Source organism: Furipterus horrens, unplaced genomic scaffold (assembly GCF_987537825.1).
Source record: "Furipterus horrens unplaced genomic scaffold, mFurHor1.1.pri manual_scaffold_6, whole genome shotgun sequence".
NCBI classification, from domain to species: domain Eukaryota; kingdom Metazoa; phylum Chordata; class Mammalia; order Chiroptera; family Furipteridae; genus Furipterus; species Furipterus horrens.
The window spans coordinates 185,225,986-185,253,160 of record NW_028327176.1 but is presented as its reverse complement, the minus strand read 5'-3'; the positions used below and the strand labels follow the sequence as shown (position 1 = coordinate 185,253,160).

General features: G+C 49.5%; 1 protein-coding gene across 2 annotated transcripts in view; it reads right to left on the bottom strand.

Moving 5' to 3' along the window:
• SCAF8 (SR-related CTD associated factor 8) overlaps window positions 1–27,175 on the bottom strand; it is a 164,585-nt gene that overhangs the window by 17,949 nt on the left and 119,461 nt on the right. The window contains exon 21 of one of the 2 annotated variants that reach the window (XM_090280003.1): window positions 15,977–16,657. The exons of the other annotated variant lie outside the window; for it this stretch is intronic. The gene's annotated coding sequence lies outside the window, so the exon portion shown is untranslated. Of the gene's footprint in view, window positions 1–15,976; window positions 16,658–27,175 lie in introns of those variants that run through there. 2 annotated transcript variants of the gene reach the window in all.

Below are 27,175 nucleotides of genomic sequence, written 5' to 3'. Positions count from 1 at the left end.
TGTTCCTGGAGAATTGCCCCTTTTATACCTGGTAATAGTCATCATCCTGAAGTCTATTTTTTGTTAATATGGCCACTCTGGCTTTCTAAAGCACAGTTTGTCCAACATATTTACTCCATCTTTTTACCTTCAGTCTACCTGTATTTATATTCAAAGGCAGCCTACCATTTGAGTTTTTCTTTTCCTCGAGTCCAAGAATCTCCACCTTTAAATTGAAGTATTCAGTCCATTTATATTTAATGTTAATTATTGATGTAGTTAGATATATGTCTGCTACTCTAATTGGCATTCTATTTGTCCCATCTGGGGTTTTTTTCTTTGTTTGTTTGTTTGTTTTGTCTCTGGAATTTTTTCAGAAGACCTAATACGACTTCACAAAGAAAAGGAAGAGGACTAACACCCCTGCTTCAGGACACTGTATCGGTACCTAAAACTATGGCATCAGTTACTGAGGAGGCTGAAAATCCTGCCCCCGACCCCCACCACCGCCAAAGTCCTTACCAATAGGGAACGACGATTCTCCCTGTCTTCTTAAGAGGCTTCAGTACTATGATTCTACACATTGTAAAAATTAGATAAGTTTTTTTTTAAGTTCTCTTACTAGTAATTTTTACAGAACCTAAATCCTTGAATCTTTATGGTCTCCATTCTAAGTTATTGAACTTCTATTTTGTTTCTTCTCTACTCACACAGGCCTGCAATCCATTCTCTGAAAAGACGTTCTAAAACCAAGTTTCAGGCCTGAGAAAAGTGAAGAAATCTAAGACTTGCAAGGAGCGCCCTCTTGAGGAAGACCTGATAAAGACGTTGCAAACTGCATTTGTGTGAATTGATTGTAGCAGCTCCAGCTTCAGGAGCCAAGAAAAAGAAAAGAATAGAAAAAAGAATCCAGAAGACATGCTGGCTAAATTATGGCTGTAAATATATCTTCTTATTAGAAATAATTCTAACTCCTAAAAGACAAGACGACACCCAGCAGAAAAAGAAAACAATGCCTCACTAAATACATTCCCTACATATAAAATAACAAAAGTTGGAAACACGCTAACACCCGGAAAGATAAATGTGGTTCCCGAGTTGCGGTGTGCGGTGTTAGTTTTCGATACTGTCCCTCACCTGGGAGGGAGGCCCGCATGCTGCAGAGAGAGGTGGCAGGTGTGGCTGTGGCTGTGGGTGTGTCAAGAAGCGGACTTCTGGGACAAGAGTCAGAGGGGCAGGGTTTGGAGACTTACTCTGCCCCTTGCAGATGTGTGACCACTGGGAATTTTTTCAGTCCCCTTAAGCCATCTGCAAAATGGGGGGCGGGGGGGATGAGAGAATTTACCTGCGAGGGTGCGAAGAGCAATAAGCAGGGAGAGAGCAGGGGCCAACCCACAGGAAGTGCTGCTAAGCACAAAGGGCTCCCGTTAGCTGTACTTACAAGACCTCAGAGGAGGGGCGAGACACCACTTTTAAAAATAATCACCAGGATGCTTCTTGGGTCCCTTGTTACTGCACATGTTCCCCGTTAGCTAAGAAAAAAATATTTTTTTCTAGGCTTCCCGGCCTTATTTGAGACATCATCGGCTAAATGAAACCAGTAACAACCGTGGTCTTCTTGAAGGTGGTGTACGTATGATACTCGGACCAGCACGGTCAATCCGCAGAGAGGCGGCTGACTCCCCTGCCTGGTCTCCGCAGCTCAACCCACCGCACTGGCCCACGGAGGCTGCGGTCCGGCCTCGGGGCTGCAGGTGCATTAGGAACACTTGCGATCTGGAACCCGGGATGTTGCTCCCGGTTGCTCTGCCCCGGGGTTTTGTGAACGTAGCCCCCAGGGGGGGTATCACTGGGAACTCCTGCATCAGCTCTGAGTCTCCTATTTGTTTTTGTTTGGTTACTTTCTTGTTCTGCACATCACCTCTGCCCACGTAGTCCAACAGCTAACGAAGCTGGAAGACGGGCAGGAAACTGTAAGATTTGAGCAGTTTGGGGAAAAGGAAAAGGAAAGAGAGGCAGGAAGATAAGGACCTCAGTTCCTCAGAGACCAAACAGGGGGTGCTGGGGAAGCCCCCAGATAGGAGAACCCAGACGACGGGGCCATGGAGAAGGACGGGCAGGGTGGACGAGCCGGCGCCTGGGAGACCTGGCGGAAAAGCACGGGGACAACTTTGCCAGCAGCCTGGCACTTCGCTCAGGGCCGCGGCTCACCACTGGGGACACCTGGGAACAGACCCTCAGGACGAACACTGAGCATCCTCCTAGGGCCTCAATGTTGTTTAAAGACGGGAAGAGGGGTAGTCACTTGAGTCAAGGAGCTCGGTACATAATCCATGACTTGTGTATTAGAATAAACCTCTGCGTTGGAACAGAGTGCAGTTTGCACACATTTTTATACTCAGACAGGGGTTTTGTGTTTAAGAAGAGATGTTAATGCTCGTGACTGACCAGTGCTGTGCCCTCGGCCCCCAGGGGGAGATCTGCTTTTCCTCCTTTGCCATGAAGGGTACATGGACGGGAAAAGGTGAGGCATGTCGCCATATGAGCGCATTAGGAAAAGGCCCCTTATACCACGGACGGCTTTGTGAAACGTCTTGCAGGCTCACCCTGTTGACCATTTAAAGTGTCTCTGACCTGCAAGTCTTTCCTTGGGGAATGGGTGTGTACGGAGGATGTGCAGAACCTTCTGGAAGGTTCTAGATGTGGTCCCTTGTGGAGGACCAACTCCCCTGACGTCCCTCATTGCAGGGCAAGCCACCGGCCCTCCTGCCCAGCCCAGCTCCCCAGCCTTCAGAGGTGACAGACGTCAAAGCATGTCGGGGAATCAGAGTAGAATGAACGATGGGCCCGGGGACAGGCTGGGCTGTCCTTCCTGAGCAGGATGAGCTGTGACAGGGACAGTGTGTGCGTGCCCACCTTCCTCCAGGGACCTAGGGAGGCCTGGGACGGGCCCAAAGGTGAAAATAGGAGCCACACATCGCCCTTCCCAGCGGCCTCACTGTGACTTCTTTGCTAATCTTGACATGCCCGAGATGGAAAACTGAAAAGGGAAGGTGATGAGCGGGAAGCTTTCAAACTCAGAAGCACGTGCATCACGGTCTGCGGTGCTGGCCTTTGTTTCTGTGACAGCGCGGCCGCCTCGCACAGTTTCACTGGGACTGCCATCGCGCTGGTGGCGAGGCCTGGGGTCTCCCGAGAAGGGACGCCAGTGTGTGTGCATGTGCGGACATCTCAAGTTCTGACGTTCCATAATTGCAGCTTACACCCTAGGGACGAGGTACATGTAACGCTCCCCGTTTCCTGATAAGAAGACAGGCACTGCCAATGACCATTGTTAGTTTTCTTCCTGAGGCTGACTGACCCCGTTGAGCTTACTCAGGTCAGACACCTGTTTAAGGTCAGCGGAAACCAAATATGAGAGTTACAGCTTCAGATCAAGGTCCTCTTTCAATTTAAAAGTTTTAAAAAGCAAAAAAAAATTTTTAAAAAAAGGAGTGTATATTTTGGTAAAGAATTGGGATCATAGGAAAAAAAAACAAAAAACTGACCCCCAGTTCTCATTTGCTTATTGGGTCCCAGGGCTGAGTTCCCGTGACACTGTGTCTGAGTGGGCTGGCCAAACTGGTCAGTGCGGAGAGGCCAGGGAGTGAGAGCCAAGGTCAGCAGCAGAAGCCACCGGGGGCTGAAGGGGACCCTCTCCTCCACGGGAAGGAGGGAACTGCTTGTGGGCTTGCTAATGCCAAGGATCACGTGCCTGAGGGTCAGGAGCTGGGCGAGGCCTTGTGGTCAAATGCTGCTGGAGCTGTCGCCGCCCAGAGGCAGAGATCTAGAAGCTTCCAGCCCCTGCCTTCAGCCTGGGGACACAGAAACCTGCCAGGGCCAACCAGAGCCCACGAGTTTCCACGGACCCACTCCTTCCAGCACTTCCTCCTTTTCCTTCGGTGACCCAAGCAGGACACACAGACCATTGGGTCTCTAGCCATGCCCTGCATGCCCACTCCTGTCCTTTCCTCTCTGTCCTGTCCTGGCTCCTACAAGGGATCTGGCCAGCTCCTAATGAAGTAACAGCCCCCACGTCCAGAAACAGAGTAGGATGAAAAGCGCTCCCACCCACCATGCGCCCAGCATGTGCTAATGGCTTTACCTAGCACACTTCGCCGGATTAGCCCTTACAAGAATTCCCATCTCTGCTTCCCACCTGCACCGCCTCTGACCGGTGGACACACGGTGTCCCTACTCTCTCACCCCCCTGGCTCATCATGACCCCACACGGCCACTGCAGGGCCCCTCTGTTTGACAACTACTTTCTCCGACTGGGAACACAGTACCACAGCCACCCACGCAGAAACCCATGCGCCACGTTTGACTCCTCCCTCTCCCACATCCTCACCACCCGGCCCCCACCCCCAGGAGGTCCTATGGAGGCTCTGTCCAAAAATATGCTCCCTCTTCTCTCACTTCTACTTCTCTCACCGGCATGGAGCTCCTGTGACTTGGTCTCCCTGCCACCACGCGTCACTCTTTCCTCCCCATGGCCGCAGAAGAGACATGATCAGAATGTAACATTCTACCCCATAACGCTCCCCAGGGGCTACCCGTCACACTGACAAATGCATCAGATTTTAGTCTCAGCGGGAATGTCACCTGTTTAGAGAGACTCTCTCCTTGGCAATACTTGAGTCCCTGTCATCACCACCCAAACTCTCTCCTTCAGACTCTTGCTTTGGTCACTGCCCTTATTGCAACTAAAATTATTTAGCCATTTTTTTGGTGACTTTCTTTCTGTCTTAGACTGTACAGACCCTGTATGTTACCCATGCACCAGAACATATGTTCCCGGCGGGAAGCAGGCTTGCTCATGACTGCATCCCAGCGTCCCAATAACCACTGGTTGAAGGCTGAATGAGTGGCCTGTCTGGTACTAGGGTTTTGTCTTGCCCTTCATCCCACCCGCCTACCTTGCCTCACTCTCAACTTGTCAGCTTTCTTGGTTTTAGTGAAAGACCCCCACCAATAGCCCTCTTACTGGAGGACTGCGGTCACACGTCCTGACAGCGACCTTCAGCTCCTGGTTCCCACGTCCCTGAGCATCTCCGTCAAGAACTGCAGCATCTGACGCCTGGGGTGGAATTCCCAGGCTACACCTCTGTCTGGCCAAGGCAGCTTCAAGATGCAAAACAAAGCAGCTTCAAGATGCAAAACAAGGGACAAGTTATCAGCCATCCCAAAGTAGGAGGCCCCAGAATGATAGAGGATTTCTAATGATTCCATGGGGCTTGACCATTCTTGCCAACAACTCATTCAGCTTTTCTCTGACCCGCTGCCAAAACACCAGGCGGGAACCAGCCTGGGACGCACGGAAGCCCTGTTCTCCTTCCCCCGGCCCCTGGCCTCCTCTGGCTATGAGCAGGGAGCCTAACACTGGTGTGTGCTTCCCTGTCCTTCTCTCCATCTCTTTCTGGGTGATCCTGGTGGACGGGGAGGCAGGTAGACAAATCAGCTTTGCCATTGGGTCTCAGTTCCATCACACAGATGAGAGAGTACTTACGGGTCTGTTGCTTAAACTAAGCAAAATGCGGGGCTACAGGCACAGAAGACAGAAGAGGTGGAGTGCCAGGTGCCTTGGTTCCTGCCTCTTGAGGTTCAGACCCCCATTTCTGACAACACTGGTGCAGGGACCCTACCCTCTCCCCTCGAGCTACTCACCGTTCCCTGCTATGCATTTCCCCATCTCCCAGCTTTTGCTCTGGGGTTTCCTTATTTGGAATCCCATCCCACCGATCTGCAGTCAAAGCCCGGCTTCCAGGCCAGCGCTCCCGTGAATCCAGCTCCATCTCTCCCCTCTGCCTTGCAAAGCATCCCTCTTCTCTCTGCAGCATGCGCCTCCTTGCCGCTCTGTGAAAGCACCCGTTTTGTCATGCCTCGTAAGAAGTTTTATGCTGGTCTTCCCAACCGTCTCCGGGACAAGCTCTCTGCCTTATTCAGCTTTCTATTCTCCTACATGGAAACCGGTTCCTTGCCAAGTCAGAACTTAATAAATGTCTCTAGAACGAATGAGATCGAGGGAGCACAGGTACACCAGCTTCCACAGGGACAACCAGACAGCCCAGCACAGACGAAAGAGCAGGACGGTCCTCGTGGAGCATCCGAAGTTCCATGACATGGTTACCCCACCAAATCACTTTGAAGTCCTGTCTTTTTTTCTAGAAATGGTCAAAATGGTCTATGGCTGACATTATTGTTTACAGGGTTAGAGTCCAGATTACAAATCAAAGCTGAACTGGCAATCAGGGCCTCCTGGCATTTGTTTGAGGCGCAGAGATCCTGAGGTACCAAGTGACATGGGTACACTTGGCACGAAATAGCAGGCCCTCCCTGATGACAGCAGTATTCCCGTGCTCTCAGGACTGACTGCCTGAGAGCTGGCTGCCCAGGGCTGAATGCTCACTGGCTGGGGTCCCGGACTGCGTGCTTTGCAGACCGTGGCTGGCATGTGCTTCCCAGGTCACTGTGTAAAGGATGTGTCACTTCCATTACCCATCTCTCAGGACTGTCGAAGTGGCAGAGGAGACCACTGATGTGGACTACAGCGAGGCCTCTCACAGAGCGCACGATGACCAGGGGCAAGTGCCGCTCACGGAGGAAGAGTCCGTGTCCAGGCAACTGAGGCTGAATAACTCTCCAGGTCCCCTGATTGGGACTCTCACGCCATGCGCTCTTAAGATTAAGTCACTAGAGACAGTAACGAACAATGCTGGGTTGTAGTGAAATATAAGAAAAGGTGGTCAAACATGGTGATAGGAGACTTGACTTGGGCTGGTGAACACATAAGACAATATACAGATGATGCATTATATAACTGCACTTGAAACCTATACAATTTGGATGTATAATATAACTGCACTTGTACCCCAATAAATTTCATCAAATTAATTTTTAAAACTTTTTAGAAAGGTAAATAATGCAAAAGAAATGCTTACTTAGATTGTTAACATAAAGCTTCAGCATGCACGAGGAGGAAGAATGCTAACAACTCTTTGAATGCCCACCCTGCTCGGGAGGTGCTGGGAGGGGAGCTAGGGACTGCGGGCCGTGACCTCTGATGGCGGGGCTGACTGCCTCTCAGGGCTGAAGAGCCGCGTTGAAGAGCCAGCCACACGGGCGGTCCTGACATCAGAGTCTGCGCGCTCTGCGGGGCAGTGACTTAGCATCTCAAGATGGTGTGGCAGGAGGAGCTGGCCTAGCAGGAGGGGTCAGGAGGGCTCCCAGGGGGCAGTGACATTTGAACTGAGATCTGAAGAAGGAATAGAAGTTGGCTGGGCAAAGGTGGGGGTTGGGAGGGTAGTGTTAGAGAGAAGCCTAAGTCCTGAATAAAACAGACTGTCTCCAAAATAGGAAAGGAAAACAGCAACGCTGAAATAAAACAAAACACATTGTCAATTTTATTGGTAGGATTTAGGCGCCACAAACCTTGCCCTGTGTTTTTAAAAAACGTGCAGGTTTTGATGCTCTGACTTCACGAGACTTCTCAAGCGCATGGAAGGTTACCGAGAAACCACATGCGCTCTTCAATGAAAGGAGTCGCTCATAGGCAAATAATTTCAAAAGCTGAAATACAAAAACCTTTAAAGTATTTTTGCACCACAAGAAAAAATATTTAATGTGGCAGGTGGGTGCATTTTGCGATGTTTGATAGAATATAAGCTGGGAACCTTCAAAATAAAAGTACTAAAAGCCCCTAAAAGCCCTCAGGGCCTGCCGTCTTTGTGGGGCCAGAGAACACCCCCAGGGCCTGAGCTCTGGGGGGAGGGGCCAGGCGGAGAGGCAGGCAGAGCCAGAACTGCAGGCCTGTGCAGTTCATGTGAGAGACTTGGGTTTCATTCTTGAGTGACGGGAACAGGTGTGTGTGACATATGTGTGTGTGTGTGTGCGCGCACAATCAGACTGACATTTTGGAATACGATGTGGAAAGGGCACGGACGGAGACAGGTACAAAGGCAGGGCTTGTTAGGAAGGATCAGCAGTAACTCAGGGGAGAGACAACAGGCATCTGAATCAGGAGACGTGATGGAGGTTGGAGGGAAACAGACGGGAGGATCTTCCTGGGCCTGAGCTTGGACCCTTATGTGAAATTCTGTCCCATAGTCAATAGTGCCCTACCACTGCTCAAGTGATATCCCAGAATATTTAATATTCTACATGGGGCTGCCAAGAAGCCACGGGCAGACCCCAAGAAAACACAGAAAAACACATTAGGACAGAATTCGGGCTTGGGATCACGGTTGCATGGTGGGACCCATGGCCTAAAGTCTGATACCTGTGAATGTGACCTTATTTGGAAAAAGGGTCCCTGGAGAGGTATGTACGTTAAGGACTTCTAAACAGAACCATTCTCGGTGGGCCTTAAATCTAATAACAAGTGTCCTTTAGAAGAAGGGGGAAGACACAGAGAGGAGGAGGTGGCCGTGGAAGGACAGAGGCAGCCCTGGGAAACTAACATGATGCACAGCAAACAAGTACGGAGACAGATGCCCCCAGAGGGACCCCAAACTGTTCCTCATCTCCGCTTCTTCCTCACGTACCGGAAGGCCCTGAGCAGGCGGGGCACAGGGGCCTCACACATGGGGCCCCCCCGAGCCAGGTCGAGATGACCTCCTTCCAGTGCCACCCATGGAGAGCACGCCCTGGGGCCTTCTGAAGCCAAGGTCCCGTGACCAGGGGGCAGGGAGAGTGAGAAGGTGAGCAGAGCCTGCATGGGGGAAGAATTCGAGAGAACGGCCAGTGGGAAGGGGAGAGAAGGACTGGAGAGGCTGAGAGCCGCCACCGGGCCCTGGGGAAACCTGAAGGAGATGTTCTCCAAGTTCTGAAAAGGGATGTCCTTGACCTCTCCACCTCCCAGCACCACCTCCTCCGTCCAACCGTCCCTCCGAAACCTGGGCATGAGGAGCAGGCTCCCGGCTGCTCGGTATTACCCTGGCCCTTCCCGGCTGGGGTGGGAGGGCTGAACCCCGGGGTGAGCCCTCAGGCTGCTAAGCACAGCTGTGCAGGCAACACGCTGCACAGGAGCACCTGCGAGGGGGGCGCAGGGGCCCCCTTCTGCCACTGCACAAAGGTGCAGGCTGTGCCGGCAGCTCTGTCCTCTCTGGGGTCGGCCGGAATTCGTCCCCAGCAGCACACCCGCAACGGGCTCCTACTCGTCTCCAGAAACAGTAGCACCAAATTCTCTGCCTCCGTAAGGAAATCCCGTCCGCCGGAGCAATCCGCATTGCCCCTCTCCTTCCTCCCATGTCCCCACGTGGCACAGGGTCTTCCTTTCCTGCCGGGGGCAGCCTCCTGTGCCCAACATTGCTGGGGCAGTTAAGAAATCACGTGACGAGAAAATACTGCTATCCAAATACTGACTGTCCCCTTCTGTGCGAAACTCCTCACGCGTCTGTCCCAAGGATCCACGACATCAGGCCCGGTGGACAGACACGTGAAAAAACAAAGGCACGTCAAAGGCATTTCTCGGTTTTACCACTTAGATGGGTCGGCCACAGCAATTTAAATAGACAGTTTATTAGTAACTATTTTAGGAAAATATGAACTAGCCTAAAGAAACTTCCATGCCTGTTAGAATCGGTTACACCAAGAATGTACTCTTACCTTACTTGCATAAAAAACAAAGAAAGAGAAATTGGAGATCACTCACGTGACGCAGCAGCTGGTGCGGGAGATAAAGCAAACCAGATCCTTCGAGATCTCTCCGTCATAGACTTTGATCTCGAATGATCGGGCCCCCTTCCTTCCTAGGATGGTTACTGACAGTAACTTTGCCTACCAGAAAGTGACGACGAGAAGCCACAATGCAGAAGATGTTTGACACGACAAACAGGTGACACCGTTAGACTCAGGCTCTGCTTAGAATCACTTTCTCTCTCACCCTGAAAACAGGCGCACGAAGGAGGCGCACGTGTGCCCACTTTACAGCTGGGGCACCGGGGCTGAGAGGAGGATCCGGTTAAGCACCGGCCCCAGGTGCAGCTGCCTCCGCGGCCTGAACTGCTCACCACTCGGCCGTGCGCTCTCCTGGGAGGCAGCAGGCTGCCTCCAAAGCCTGTCCCATGGGTGCGTTCAGGGGGCCCACAGACACCGGGCACCTACAGCTCAGACCACAGGGGAGCCTGGTGCCCAGAGAGCTGTCAGGCTCCTTCATCCTGCCAAACCGGTTTGGCCAAAGAGCGGAGTGAAAACCAAAGAAAAAGAAAATGCAAACCATCCTTCTTCCTTTGGGCCTTTGCTACGGGTACAGACAATGTTTCGGTCACCCCCACCCCTGTCCCCCCACATTCCTAAGTTAAAAACCTCATCCCCACCGTGACGGTATTTGGAGGATTTGGGGAGGTCATGAGGGCACAGCCCTTGCAAAGGAGATTAGTGCCTCGTAAAAAAGACCCCCCCCCGAGAGCCGCCTTCTCCCCGGCATGTGCGGACCCAGGGAGAGGACAGCCCTCACCAGACACCCACTCGGCCAGGGCGCTGAGGCCGCCAGAACCGTGAGAAACACGACTGTGCTGCTTGGGGGCCTCCCAGCCTGTGGTCTTCTGGTGTCCCCATGGGACAGACCCAGACGCCTCCTTTTCGCAGTGAGGGGCCTGAGTCCCTTCCGGCCTGCGGATCCCTGTTGGGGCGCTAAGCCAGCCGGCTTCCTCATCGTAGGTTAAAATAACAGAAATCCCAACGGCTAGACCAGCTCCGCCTCCTTTTCAGCGCCTCTGGGAGACAAGTCTATCGGCATCAGCACGTGCTGACATGGGCCGTGATAGAAGGTGAATTCCTTGAAGCTGTGGTGACTTAAAAAAGCCCCTCCCCACCCTGGATGCTTAAGATTCGCTCCGGCGCTAGGGGTGGGGAGGTCAGAGAAAATGGGGGCTGCCTGAGCTCCATTCCCACCGGGGCTCCTGCCTGCCTGGGAGGCATGGAACAGTTCCTTTGCTGCAGTTTCCTTATTAATTAAGATGGGTCCTTAAGTGCTGGAGGGTGACTAAGCTCTTTGTCGATCTGATGAAAAGCCATGGCCACCATGAAAGAAACATTTCAATAGGCTACGATGTGGCCTATAATTTCAGCATGTTCACAGTTAAGAACCCCTGGGGTTCAGGGGATTGTTCGGGCTCCTTTCAGCTCTGACATTCTACCCTTCTGTGACCCTGTCATGAGGATGTCACACCACTAGCCACCCTCCTCACCCCTCCACAAAAGACTGCTCCCCCAGGGCCACAGTGGACGAAGCAAGGCAGACTTCCTACTCCCCGCCCCCTAAGGTCTGCCTGCAGGAATTGCCTTCCCCTCAATAGGCAGTCTGTGGTTCTTTCTTTGCTTAATGAAGTTAATTTTTGTTTGCAATGCATTCTAAACAAGAGATACATTTTAAAAGATTGGAGGAGCAGAAGAAAGACTTACTAGATTAAAATCTAATGGCTTGAGGACGTAGGAGCTCATGAGGGCCCCACTGCCTAATTCCTTTCCCAACTGTCCTTGGGGACCTGCCTGGGGCTGGGACGGGGTGCCCTCAGCAAACGTGCCCACCAAATTCATGGCCTTTTCAGTAGTGTCCACTTTCCAGTTTTTCTCAGAGTGATCTGCCAAGCAGATCCTGTTCACAAAGCCCTGGGCAGTCCCACTCCACCCTGGGAAAAAATGAACACAATAGTCTTATCTCTGAGTCTAAGGGTGTATCACACTTTCCAACCAGCAGGCAAGAGAGGGACAATTCCATTGTCCAGGGCCCTGAGCCCGGCTGACACCCTGAAGCTGACATCCCAATCGCCCTCGCTTTGGAATGGATTAAGCTTTATTTTACCCTAAACAATGGTGACCCCCATTTCCTGTGCCAAATGCAGCCCATGTGCTGTTACTAATCAGGTAACGCAAGTGGTATTTTCACTACACAGATGTGCAAATTTGCCGGCATGATCATCTCTACTCTGGAGACGAGAAACGCAGGGCTCCATGAGGTTAAAGAACTTGCTTCAGAAAAATGTGAGCAAAGAAGAACTTTCTGTGTATTCCACCTGCTCTCAAGTTGTAGTCTATTCTTGTTCCTTTAAGTATACTTTTTTGGTAGCTTTTTGTGTTCTAGTTATAATTTTCCAAAGGTTATAAGCTAAAGTCACTGTGCTTGACAGCAGTTTGAGTTTTTGCTTCTATCCACGTACAGCTGACACTTGTCACATCTCATGTCGAATGCAATGGCAGCATTCAGGGTGGCACTTGTGCTCCTGCTCCAGCTTACAGGATCAGAAGAAGAGGGGTCCTGTTAAGGATCTGCTGTAAGGAATGTCCAGCTGGGGAAGGTATTGGTGAAATACTGCTCCCGGGAACTTGGCTGCAAGGCTACTGAAATCCTGGTAAGTCCTTTTGAATAGGAATGGCTCCCTGATATAATATGATCCCCAGATTCTCAAAGCCAAATGAACAATGAACTTGTCACCGGCTAGAATATAGCAAAAAGATCAACTATGTAAGAATGGTTTTTGCTTTTCCGTAGTGGAACGTTGAGCTAATACAAAACTAGCCATTTTTAGAGAAAAAACTGGTTTATAACTACCTATGGGGGCCTCCTTGGGGTTCACCTTCTGTTTACACTCCTAAAGGCCTTTGTAATATGCAGATCCTAGGGATGAGCATACGCATAATTTTAATTCACTGCTCTCAGCACAGTAAATAAATACGTGCTGGATGGAAGAATATGGACTGGTGTTTGGAGACAAATCTCCAACATTCTCATCAAAAGCCAGAGTCGTGGGCTGGAGCCAGACCGTTGTGAAGATGGCAGGCTCTGACTGTGGCCTGGCCTCCCTGCCGCACACAGGTGAGGCCCACCCCCCCACAGCTGGTGGGAGCTTTTGGGGAGGAGGCGCTTCCCCAGCACTAACTGCAGAACCCCGGGCCGGCCCCTCCTCTGTGGTGGTCTTTGGAGGTCGTGCTGAGTCTCTGTAACCTGGGTGGACTCTGGTCACGCTGCTGTGACCTCTAGTCCCACAAAGGTGTACACTGTCATGTCCTTACACAGGCCAAATAAAACTCTTGATAACATGGACACTTCTGGCAAAGAATCCTTCCTTTCTCTCATTAACTTTTCTCCTTTGCTGTCAGTACTGGGAGTGGGAACGATGCATCGAGGTGGGACATCTGTTTGCTGTGTCTCCTAACTTAACCTGCTCGACATGGCGTTTGGAACTTTTAAATACTAATGCAACTCTTCATGAGGGTCCTTTAAGAGGATATAAAATAAGAATTTGTCTCGGTTTTCATACAATTAAAAAAAAAAATTCTTGGCATAGCTATTGCTGCTGCTCCATAATAGTGTTCTCCTGACCCATGACAACCCAGGCAACATTATAGAAAGTGTATTCAGGTTCTTCCCCAACTGTGCAAGCTGGTATCTCAGCTATCCGAAAGCCACGTTTATTTCTCTGGTGGATTTTAGAGTCTGTATTAATCGTATCAATGGTCTCTTTTTGGGTATAGTACTTGAGCTTGTAGATAAAAAAGTTTAGATAATAAAATGTACACACACATTTTTCTAGTTTATAATCTTCCTTAATCTGTCAATAATAATAGCCATTTGATCTGTTTGTATACTTGGGGATTTAAAAAGCTTATTTTTGCAATAACACAGGAATGAGCTTTATTTCCTTATAGCCAGAGTCTTTCCTCTATGCTATTTTAAAAAACCGTTTTGAAAGAGACGTATACCTTAAAAGAAACAAGAGAAGTAAACATAGCGTTTCTCACGGATACTACCAGGTGCAGTTAGTACCTCTAAAACAATAGCGACGACCCAGTCTGCACCCTGCACCAGGCCCCTCCCCGGGACGCAGTCCTGGGAAGGAACGCTCAGCCATAAACACGGTGTGATCTGATGTCTGCACAGCAGTGTAGGACATGCTCCGGTTTCCACCAAGGGAGTCAGAAGCAGCGCCTTGCTAGGGATGTGCAGAAAGAGGCTTTCTTGGCTTTCCTCTGAAGCCTCAAACTTGACCACTTTCTTAACTGTTTGTATCCCTAAGTCATTTGAAAGACGACTTGCCTTGGATAACAGTAATCATCTATGTGCAATTCCTATTACGGAGGCCATCCTGAAACAGATGTTTGGGGTTTTTTTTTTCCCCTCTCTAAAGAACTTACTAACCATAAAAAGAAAAAAGAAAATTGCTTCAGACCACCCACCTCCTTTGAATGATATCTCAGGATTAGAATCCAAAGTGAGAGACCAGCATTTACTGACAAAACCAAACCACCCACATCAAGGAATCTTCCTAATTGTGTAAATACCCAATAGCTTCAGTTTGTCAAAGTCACCTAATACTGTTTTTAAAACCAGCTCCACAAGCTGGAAGCCCCCGGAGACCAATGACTTCCCGAGAGCGTTCCTGTGCCGCAGCGATGGCGTGTGGACTATTAAATATTCATGCTGCTTCCGAAAGAGCTGGCCCAGGTGCTGGGGCAGAGGGCAGCGGAGGCGTCAGGACAGGGACTTCACCCAGGGAACAACGCAGCAACCTCTGCCCTGACGGTGGTGCCTTGGGATTTTTAAAAAGATGACTCTCCTAACAGATGGGCCCCGGCTGTACACCCGATCAATGGAAGTGCACCTCCAGCGAAGAGCTAAGGCTGATTAGGAACTCGGGCTGAAGGACCCACCCTCTTCCACAGGGCGCTTGCTGTTCCACTCTTTCTCCTCCCACCCCACCCACAGAAAAGAACCCCAGAATCTCCTGTTTATTTTTTCCCCTAAATGAAGACTTCCAAAACCACTTGCTCCTTTTTTGCTCCAGAATGGCCACGTGAATCCTCACGTCTGTGCTGTTGTTCCTTTTTGGGGGTGTGGCAGGTGGGATGGGAGCAGGGCAGGGGGGTGGAGCCAGATGAGTGGTAAGTCTGTAAATCTACCAATTGCCAATTTAGTTACTAAAGAATAGAAAGAAAGAAATCCTTCCTTATTTCCATATCAAATGGGGTAAAAGTGTCAAGCGAGCTCTAAGTTTCCTACATAGGTGTCCATGTTTGGATTTCTTTGCAGTTTTTAAAATTTCTTACTACAATATTGTGCAAAACAGGAAAACACACCGTCACACTGGGCAGGACATCAAACAAAGAAGATGCCATTGAAAACCGATAGCTATGGCTACATTACACACAAGCATCTCCAATCTTTTGCTTATTTAATAGAGAAAATTCTAATCAAAATGAATTGTATTATAATCAATTTAACAGAAAATAGAGTATAATCAGAAACTGCAAAGAGCTAAGGTACGCTCTTTAGGAGTTATCTTTAATCCACATTGTAGAATGCATAATAAAAAAGATCACAACATTCAAAAATATCTCAGCCTTTCAGCAAATAACAAAGAGTGGTTGTTCAAACATAGAAATTGACAGCGATTCAGTGCAAGAGACTATGAAAGGCCTGAGCGATGGAAGCATCTCTGTGTCCAGATACAAGACGATACAAATTTCTTGGTTGCTAGGCAACGATGAACCACAAAGAAAATGACTAACAACCAAAATTAGTTTCAATTTTTATTATGAATGTCCAAAGTGACAGCATACTGTGAACGTGTTAGGTTCTCATTGATTAAATTTCAAGAGACCACAGACTACAGCATTCCAAGCACTTTTAATTTGTGACAGAGCCAAAACAAAGAAAAGAATGATAAAAATATTCTTTTAGGTATAAAGAGTGCTCATACTTGAGCTTTTGTAGTTTTTTTTCCCCTGCAGGTGTTGTGAACACTGGTAATTCCCAAAACACAAATCCTGGTCTGAATGCTTAGAGCAAAATTGGATAATCTCTGCCTGAATAAGAAGCTAATAAGAAATGTACTTATAAAGTATGTTTACAACACAATGTAATGTGCCTGTTCATTGTCATCCCTGCCTCTCCCACTAGGCTCCTCACCTACACCTGGCTGCCTGCTGTCTATAACACCAGAACACGAACGCTGGAGTGAAATACCCAGACGACTCTAGTGAACCCTGGCTTTTCTCAAAGCTGCATTTTTTTTTTCCAAGGAAAGCCTAAGACTTTCAGTATTTGAGACTATCCAAGGAGATGACTAGTAATAATGGATTGAAGCCACCAGTCAAGAACTACAGTCTATGCATGATGTGTTCAAGAAAAAAAAGCCTTGGCTTACTAAAGCTACGGTTCTAGTCATCTGTAGTTCCAACACAACATGACCGATTTCCTTTGAGGGGTCTCCTTGCAAACTGTCCTTTCCGTCACTGGGACGGGATGCAGACACAGGTGCAGTCTGGTGCCATTTCTGTTCCAACCAACTCTGGTCCAGTGGAAGTGCGTATCTCTTACAGACGCAACATACTGTTCATCTGAGTGGATCCTCAAAAAGAACAATTATGGGCTAGAAACTCATAGAGTTTGTGTTTCAAATTTATAAAATTAAACCTGCTCCAACAGGTAATACAGGGAGGCATGCTTGCAACCTCTGGATTCAAGCAGAAACAACGCCTGAGGGCTCAGAGCCTTCTCAACAGGGAACGGCGGGTTCCTTTGAACGCTTCCTGAAACCAGATCCGATGTGGCTGGTGCACATTAGAACTCTGAAGCACGTCTCACTTATTTCTACAAGGCCTGGGACACAGGAAGCTGCCAGAACTTCATTCATCTTGCCTGTTGACAAAAGGAACAATAACTGGTCATCACTGATCAATGGAATAACTTTTCCTAGTTTTTTTGTTTCTCAAGATAATTCCTAAAGAAGAGATGGCACCAATGCAACAGCCAATGTTTCAGTGTTTGAGGAATTTCTGTGCTCTAAAATGCCATGTCTTCTCCAGTGAGGCAGGAAGAACCAGAGGACACTATGCTTAACTCTCTCCTCGTGTTGGAGTGGTTCAGGAGAGACCCCCATCCTGGCCGGCAGGACGCTCAGCCTCCAGACGCAGTCCCGCCCGGAACTAACAATATCTCCTGACCTCGTTGGGACTTGGCTCCTTCCTAGAGAGGCCAACGGGACTTCAATGGATGAGGTCTCAAAGGGCGGCCACGCCAACCACATAATGGGCCCATGCGGTCCTGCCTTCAGAGTTCCTTACCGGCCGCGGCCAGGTATAAACACCCTCAGTCAGTGGCAATGGTTTAGCTTACAAAGCCGGCCTGTGGTCCTAGTCCAGCTTGGCGTTTAGAACCAGCTGAACTTCTGAGGGAGTCTCAAAATATCTATGAGCACTGAAGTCAATTAAAATCTTCTTACACGATGATGTGATGACGTTATATGGACATAACATTCTGAAAATACACATTTCTATATCGTCTACTATTTTAAGATCTAAGTGGGTCATTTTCTGGTACTTGCTTGTTTTCGTAAATTATGAAGTAATTAAATAAAACCTGAAAACACATGAGTAAGTATAATAGCTTGGAAGCAGTAGGTGAGAGCATGCTACACAGCCATAAAATTCAACTAGCTGGATTAGTTTAAGTGATCATGTCAAGTATCTTTACCAAGATACACATCTGGTAAGCACAGGTGGAGTCTAGATGACAGGAATTCTGAGCCTGATACTGACGCTTTCACCAGGATGCTGAACTACCTCACTATATCCTGTTAAACTGATAATAGATTGGGGCTGGAAAGTTTAATGTGACCCTCACGGCTGCCAAAGGTACAAACAAAAATTAGGTTAAACAGTTAAAAAATTCTGGGCAACTAGCTGCCGTTAGTAACATCATAATAAGCTTCGGTAATTGAAAAAATGTATTTAGCAATTTTGATGTTATCTTCATGCCTCTGTGGCTGGTAAAACTTACATAATCCCCCCCAAACCACTTGTTATTTATATTATATTCTATCAGACCACACTATTCTGTAGTAGTATTATTACAGTCCATATTGTGGAAGGCATCCTGACTCTGATGTGTGACAAGAAAAATGGCCGAATAATTTTCTTTTTTCATTTTTTTACTGTAGTTTTGGCATGAGGGGGAGACACAACTTTGTGAAACGTGTGACCGGTCCACACAAAACAAAATTGGCACCAAGATGACATCTTCAATTAATCTAAGCATTTTGCTAATGAGTTTATCCCACGAGTTCGTCCTTCAAACACTGACTTCGAAGTTACTCCAAAAAGAAAATGACAAAGAAGCTCAGGCATTTGACTCAATCCTCTAACACTACAGTTACAGAGCCGTTTTCTGAGATCTGGGTAAGATCTGCCAGGTTGTAACAGGATAGGGTGGTTGTCCACAGCAAACGAGTGCTAAAAGCACCAAGATCACAAGGGGAACAAAAGGAAAAAGACACAAATTTGCTCAAATTGTGAGCCAAGAATGATCTTTTAACACACCCCTATGTACCAACACAGCCTAAATTTCTGTTTCTTTGTTGCCGACTAAGAGAAAGAAATATTGCTGCCTTGACAAATGCACTTGAAATAAATAAACAGTGCGTTAAATTCGTTGTGGAATTCTGGCTGGTATGGTTACGGCCACGGTTTCCGGGATACGTTAGCACAGACCCTGATGGGGTGGCTGTAAGTAGGTGTAAAATGATCCCTCACGGAGGAAGGTGGATATTCAAAGTAGATATGAAGTATTCAGTACAGAATGTGGATGTCATGGTTGCCCAGCTCCGATTTGGAGAACGTTTTAGCTGCCAGAGCCCGTTCACGTGTATGAATCTATGGCCCTTACAACAGGGGACCCAGCCTACACACGAGCTAGCCGAGATGCGAGGACTTTGGGGACTTGTCCCACGTGAGGCACTGAGCAGGAAGGCAAACCAGGGCTTCTGACTCCCGGGCCACCACCCTTGCTTCTCAACAAGCTGTCTGCAGCTAGTCACACCGATACAGCTGAGTTCATTACCTATCATTGTGATTCATCTCTTCTGCATAGTTTTGTTGCTCTTACGACTACCCCTTACATAGTCAGTGCCTTACATCAAACACCCTGCAAGACCATGAGAACTGTCTTCACAGAGCAACTCAGGTTTGGGGAAGTGCCTTCACCCAGTGTCCCACGGCAAGTGGCAGGGCTGGAACTCACAACCCCTGCGCCTCCGCCTGTGGACACCGCCACACTGCATGCGGGGCCCCTGAGAAGTGTCATACGTGCTACGGAGGCCCCCCGTAAGTGTCACACAAGAAACCCCACTGCTCCAGAGGGCACTGCCACTGGGCTGACCCTCCACACGGACAGTGTGCCTTATTCCAAACTTCTTGCATCGCTGGAGACTTTTTGTGAAGAAGTGCATCCTCGCTCATTCGGGGATCACTCTTTGTTTGTAGGTACCAGTGTGCCTCGTGACTCCCCTAATACTGGCTATTCTTTCATAAGAAATGAAAAGCAGGAGGCCCAAAACCCCACCTGTCAACAAGGACAGGGCACAAAGAATAAGACTTAAAAAGAAATAACGCACACAGAGGGAGCAGTGACTAGAGGAGGAAATAATACCTGCAGGTAATTGTAAAGGCTCTAGGATGAGTTTTCTGCAGCTCAAGTTGCCAAACGACATACTCGCTGCAACTCTCCTTAATTAACTTTGAAATGCAGTTCAGTTATTCTTTTAGAAAATGGATGGAATCAAGGCAACAGGGAGATAGGCGCTCCTTATCCAGCTGTAACTCACGGGGGGGGTCCTGGGTCCAGGTGACTGACACACAGGTCTCACGTCCTCGACGCAAACAGCCCACAAAGGAGAGAGGGTTATGACCCCCGCACTGCAAGTGAGAAAAGCGAGGTTCAGAGAGGCTGAATAACCCAGCCCAGATGACGCAGCCAGGAAGTGGCCAAGCCTGGATGGCACGCTGAGCGTGCATGCGTGAGCCCCCCAGTTCTCTGCCTTTCCTGTCGTAGGCTGCTTCCCCCCGGATCCCTGAGCTACCAGCCATGTAAGAGGCCACCCCATTCGGTGACCCTGCAGCGACCGGGACTGTGGGGGCCGCCAGACTGCTTTCAGAGTGGCCACCGCCTTTCTTACTCACACACACCCAGCTGCAGACGCGGCGGCCCAGTTTGTACAGCAATTACACGGATTGCAGGAGGAGGAGGGGTCAGGACCAGGCAGAGATGCGTCCGCAGACAAAGAACCAGCCGGGCCAGAGGCGTGGAGACATAAATTAACAGCTAAAGGCTTCTGTGACCTACTTCGCATTTTTCCTCCTTAGGCAAATGTGTTCTGATGTCTAAATGACCTGTTAGCAGGCTAGAGACTGCCTGCAGCTGAAGAATCACTTCTAAATTACAGGTGGGAAAGAAAAGGCAGGGATAACCTCTGGAGAGACAGAATTACAGAGGCTCCGACCCCTTTTCAATTAATTAACCCCCTTCATTCCCTCCCCCAGTAAACCTCTCATTGGAGCTGCCAGGGATCAGCGAAACTGACCTGCTGGGATTCGCCACAAGAGGAGGGCACATGTGATCATAAAGCCAGCGGACAGAAAACCTGCCAGGGGCACCGTGTTCCCGTGGTCAGGCCATGGGGTTCATCCCCAGTGGGCCAGATAAGGAGGTGATGGGGTTATACCAACAGCACGAGGGCCTCCCAGCTCTCTCCGATCAGAGCCTCAGCCAGCCCGTCCTGCCACGTCAAAAGCAAAGTGCCAAGAGGGACTCAGGGCCGCCAGACCCCCATCTGCCTCGCCCAGCTGGTCCGTATGGGAGCAGGAGGGCTGGCTCAGATCGGCCTGGGCCAGCTTGCGCACACACGTTCCAACATCATTTGCTAAACGCTTCACTGTCCCACAGTTAAAACCAGCTTACGAGGTGTCGAGCCGTGTCCTGTTAGCTTAGAGCACTATGAAGTCGGGGCTTTCCAAGTACCAAGTGTAAGGACAATTAAATAAAGGCAGCTATGTCCTCCTAGGGAAGTTTATTTCTATGATGAGGGACACGGAGGGTTCCTCTGCAAAACCGGGAAGACGTTTTGTTTCCTGAGCACACAAGACTGTGCGTGCAGTCTTTGAGATTCCCCAGAGAAGCTACTGAATTCCAACAGAATGGAAAAAACCGTGTTAGTGCCCAAACAGACCTTAGGAGTTACAGGGCGCAACATTTTCATTTTAAACACTAGAAGACTAAAGCTCAGAGGTTTCACGCTTGCCCAGGGGCACACCAAGAACAAAAATCAAGATGATCTGGTATCTTGTCCTACACTGTATGTCCTACAATATCCCTTATTCATTTAATTCAAATACTTCAGATATTAAATCCTGAAAATACGATGCCACTCTGGCATGAATAATCCAAAGAGAGCACAGATTTCTGGACGATCCAAATATAACCGACGTCTGGACTATCACGGACTGAGCTGTTTTCGCAGGTGTCGAAGTCCAGTCCCATGTGAGCGGGCGGAGGAAGGCCCAGGGGCCCAGAGGTCGGCAGAACCCCCCAGCTAGCTCCTCTGTGGACGCAGTCCAGCAAACCGGTTAAAAGTGTGCCACCTGCACTCAGACTCCTTCAGACCTGCATCTCTGATCTTGCTCCTTATTAAGTGTGTAAAATGGCAGTTCACACCCACTCCCCAGGCCTGTGACCCTCACAGAGGGGCAGGCGCGCTCATGGGTGTTCAGGCCACAGACACAAGGCTGAAGTTGGCCGGGCCCGCTGCCTAGCTTGCTGCTCCCTCTCTTCCCGACTTTGAGATGAGAGCGCTTCATCCGCCACTGAAAATACTCTGCTTGCTGGCTGGCTGCCTTTTCAAGCCACTACGGCGCAGTCACCAGCCGGCCTTAATCCGTCCTCCGGGACAGCCCTGTCCCACCTTCTTCCCCCCTCCTTCCCTTGACCGTGAGCTGAAACAGTGAGTCCAAGAGGTGCAGAGCCCTCACCTTCCTGCTGGACGGGGCGTCAGTGGTTCTGCTGCCACACGTTCCACACCCCTCGGCCACCACGAGGTCGGGTCCCTGCCTTCCCCAGCCTGCTCCCCAGCCCCAGCGACCCTCCTCCCGCCTCTTCCACCTAAAACGTCCCCCACCCCCGCCATTCCTAATCTCAGGAGAAAATCCGCACAAGCAACTAGGAATCAGTACCTCTACATAGTTTTACAAGTGAAAAAGCTCATGCCCTTGTTGAGATAGAAGGGGAAAAAAGAATTTCTATGAACATGTTGCGTTCGGATGGCGAGAATTCTCGTCATTTGATAGCATAATTTTACACAATTAAATAAGGTTATTTAGACATTTAGTAGTAAAGTCTGCACTCTGGCACCCTGAGCTTTGGGGTGGGTGGTGGGGGAAGAAGAGAAGCGGAAGAGAAGGGAGAAGAGCAGGCAGATCTCCACGTTAACCAGATGGGAAGACCAGACCACAGGCTCCAAGAGAGCAAAGCCAGGGTCTGTCTTTCCTGTAAGATCCCCACTCCCTGGCGCGGGGCTCCTCAATGGACCTGCAATGAAGGACTGAAGGAGCGAACGTGAAATAACACTCAACAGTCATCCTGGAAGTATTATATCAAAGTCTACTTGCTACACCCGTAATCATTTTGGACCATTTGTATAAACAACAGTCCTGGGACACTGACCACGGGCAGTGGCAGCCCCTGACTGCTAGGAAGCCCGGAGCCTCAGGCTGACGCTAAGTGCTAAGTGCTAATGAAATTTACAGGGGACTCTGCTGCAGACAGCTTCCCCTCCCCGCTTAAACGTCACAAGGTTTGACTCTGGGTTTCCAAGAATAGGCGCTGCAACACTTAACATTCATGTCGTAAAACCAAACCCATCAGGTAACAGATTTTTAATAATTTTAAACATTAACGCTGAAAGACTTTCAATATTTTTACAGGCATGCCACCTTTATGCATGAAGTAGTATACTCTAGAAACCCCGGACATTAATTAAGTCTTAATTTTAGAGTATTAAAGAAGTCGGTTTTTAAAGAAATCCTTTTGAAAAATGATCAATCATCCATTTTTTTTTAATTCCAGTTTTCATATATCCGGTTTGCTTAAAGCAAATTCAATCTGGTGTCCTCAGCTGTCTTCACAACTGAGCTGGAGAGATGCTATGGTCACTCAGTTGAGCGGATGCTTTTTTTCTTTTTTTTTAAATAGCTGCAGAAACAAATTTGCGAACTGAATTAGTGGCAGAGAATTGATGTGACTTGGTCAAGAAAATGACAAGCCACCCACTTGTCTTGGGTGCCAGATAATGCAGCCCCAGGAGAGGTGACCACTGGCGCACTCTGGAAAGGACGGCCCCCCGACTGGACAGTGAACCCTGGGCGAAGCAAGGCCCCAGCCTGGCCTCCTGGGGGACTCAGACGGGCCTCTGTCAGGGCTTTACTTTGCATGCAGACACTTTACCTCCTTGCCTAGGATAAGTACATAAAAGTGGGAACCGGCTGCTTAAAAGAACAGCCAGCAAGGTAAGCGAGTGAAATTATTAGAAAAGAAGGAAAAAAGAGAGGGGCTATTACTCCGCATGTGGGTTTGGCGGGATGTAACCGGTAAATGCGTTCAGCCCGTTTTGACAAGTTTATCTGAGTTACGCGCCTTTATCTTCATGTCACACAGTCCCTCACGCGCTCATAAAGTGACCGGGCCAGGAACTAGGGCCCCGCACTGAGAGCAGGCACGGGGCCGTCGCAGCAGATGCAGCGATCAGGGTCCTGCTCACACCAAAACCCAGAGCGCAGAGGACTCAGCGGGACACGGCCAGCGGAGACACCACCGAACGGCCACCTGCCTTGTCGTCCCGGAGGTCGCTTGGCCCACCGAGTGACACCTCTGATGCCTGGGACATACACTGTACTTGAATTGTGTGACTTTTTTTTTTCTTTTTACAGGATAACATGTTTCAGGAAGGCACGGTGCCTTATTTTAGCAAGGCCACGGAGAACTTCAGACATGAAGTGCGTGAACCACTAATAGATGCTTTTCCTACAAGCCCAGCACAGTCTTGGGAACATCTGTCTTGAGTGGATCTGAAACCTCACAACAGAATGGGGCGTGATTTCTTTTTTTTTAATGGGTTGTTTTCTATAATCACATTCCTCAGAATCCTCGGCCGGGCTCTGGGCTGAGAAAATCTGCAGACCTTCGGTGTCTGAAAGCCGACCCGTACCCCATCTGCGCCCCACCCGGCATTTCCTCACGTGCTCATCCGCTGATGTGAGACATCCCAGGACACAGCTCAGAACTCCTGGACCATGACACCGGCATCCCACCCAGCTTTGCAGAGTCCCGTGCCCGTCCACAGGAGACCTTACGCATTTGTGAGGGTCACATCTCAGAAGTGAGCAAACCCCCAAATTACAAATCCCATCCTAGGACGGAATGTCCCCCTGCAAACAGGTAACCAACAGTGAGCAGAAAAGGGCCGAGTGGAGACATTAAGGACAGCAGTCACCTGGGCCGACTCACCCGTTGAGTGACACACCGCCACCCATGGGCCGTGCAGTCAAGGCTATTCCCCTCTGCACCTCAGCCAAAGGACAGACCGTGACGTGCTGTGAGGGCGCTCGGAAGAGCTGAAGCCACGCGTGTGAGAGCCGGCAGCACCTACGGAGCCCGGCGTTAGTTTGCAATTAGTTTCCCGTTTTGAAGCTGAGAGAGCCCCGCGTGCAGGACATCTGACCGCTGGGCAGCTGGGGGAGAAGCCCGTTTGCCCGGTCCCACACGAAACCCTGCACGCTCCCACCACACAGTCTCGAAGATCCGTTTCGAACGCCACCGATCTAATATACATGACTTTTGTTTGGAAAGGCTTTTTCTAAAATGATTTTACACACTCTCAATGAATCAGGTCAAATTAGGGGCCACCACAAAGGCAGCCTTGCCCTGGATCCACACAGAATGCCCTGGGACGCAACGCCCTTCTTGTGAACAAGGGGCCGCTCCCTTGATTGGCACCTAATTGTCCTTCAAGGTGCCTTGTGGCCTTTGAAGGGCCAGATCCTTGTCAACATCAAGCATCACATTCTGGGAAACTGAAATGCTTCCCTGGAAACAAATTCCTCCCTGAAATTATAACATGTATTGAAGGAAAATTTGGTTCAATTTACAAGTAATAATTCCAGTGGGAATAACCTCTGGCATTCAGTGTTAGGTGCTGGGAAAATATCAGGAACACGGTTGATTCTAAAAAATCTTTTTCTCTCTCTTTTTAAAAGATTGTATTTATTTTTAGAGCAAGGGGAAGGGATAGAGAAAGAGAGGGAGAGAAACATCAATGTGTGGTTGCCTATCGTGCGCCCCCAACTGGGGACCTGGCTGGCAACCCAGGCCTGTGCCCTGACTGGGAATCGGACCAGCAACTCTTGTGTTCTCAGGCCAGCGCTCAATCCACTGAGCCACACTAGCCAGGGCCCTTTTTTCTCTTAACATTTCTCCCTACCTTCCCCCAATCATCTACACGCTGATAAATATGCCACAAAAACCCTCTACGTTGTAAGTACATTTATCATCTCCATAAGGCTGGTAAGTAAACTAATGACGTCAACGAACTCCTGTGGCCCGGTACTATCCAAAACAAAGGCCTACAAGCAGGATCGAGAGCCAGGACAGGGCTGCGTGTTCTCAGCGTACGTGGCTTGGCTGGCGCACAGGAGAGCTAAGAGAACAATTCCACCAGCTCCCAGGACATGAGCACAGCCCTGACTGTGAACGGTTTATAAGACAGTGTCATTGCACAAGAGAAGGAGTTCCCTGCTGAGACACAGCCAACGTATAAAAGTTTGCGACTCGGCTGTCTTCTTATACCTTCAAAAGAAACTGCTACTTATTTTCCCAGCCACCTGCCACTAAACACATCCAGAAGCGTGTGGCCTCTCACAGTCTCAGGGAAAATACTCCTGCCTATTTGAATAACCTGTCCTAAACTATTTATCCTTTTCCTGAAAATGACTGCTTAGCCTCAGCTGGCCTTTAAACCCCCACATGGGGACCCAGTGGGGTCGTAAGCCTATCCCGGCAGCAAGGAGGGTCTGTTTCACCTGAACCAGGTGCCAGGTGGCAGGTGCGAGGTAGGTGCTGGGCCCCAGCCCTCCTCCCGAGCTTCAAGCAGCATCATTAACCTCAACTCACAGGTGAGAACCCCAGCTGCTTGAGGCTGGGTCACCACCGCTGCTCCTCCTGCGAGGTGGGGCCTACGTCTGCACCCGAAGCCAAGCCCGGTTTAAGTGGTGTTCCCCGCATTTCACCCCCCGACAAGGATCTCCTGCTCAGCGTGGCTGCTGATGGTTCTGTGCTGGGCGGTGAGAGAAACACCTGCGAGGCCGACAGGTGACCCCAACCCCACCAAGTGCAGCTCCTGCCTCGAGAAAGCGCATGGGAGCGAATCATCTCGCGAGGACCTAGCTGCCAAAAATGTCAAAATTTCTGGCTTTCTCTCTCTCTGGAATTATGACAAATGACTACAGCGCAGTGTCTGGAACGCCCCGCAGGATGCTCACTGGAGCGTCACTCTGGAGACGCTGTCCAAGGTTTACACAGGAGTGGCTGGGCTTCCCCCAACACACGGGCCGTGAGGGCGGGGTCATGGGCAGGGGTGAAGGCGACCCACTGCGGGCAGTTCCAATAAATAAGGCCACGGGTCCCAGGTGACAGCAGATGCCGTGTTTTTTTCTTTGCAGTCTTCTCACTCATAACCTTCAGGGATCTCAGAAGTATCGCCAGTAGCTGCTTTGTAGCTAAAGGACCCCAATGCATATTACATCTTCTCATTTCTTTCTTACTTAATAAAAGAAAGAAATCCAAGTTACAGTCTGGATGTGGTCATATGTTAGGGTTTGTCCTTTTAACATTGTACGAATTCTCAATTACAGTGCAAAGTAATAACGTAAAAGTTATCCCAGCCAACAGCACGGCACACGCGTTATTTCTGGTTTCTCCTAACTGCTGAGGCCTCTCTGATCCGTCTCCGATGCTTCTTACGCTGCCTCAGCAACTCCTGACAGTTAAGAGCGACTGTGGCAGTGAATATAAACTAAGGAAGATATAATCGCTTCTCACCTACATAGTCCTTTGTATTTTCAAAAAGCCTTTTCACTATCACGATTTAGACAGCCCTGTCTGTGGAGTCAGATGGATTCTGATTTTGTTTTGTTACATGTAAACAGAAGCTGTCAACGCACCATGCATGACACCCAATGTTGGGGCATTTTTTACTGGTGAGGAGAACTCTGACTCAGCCAGCTCTCTTTAGAAAGGACCTCCTGGGTCCAAGAGGTGTTTTTTTCCTCTTACAGA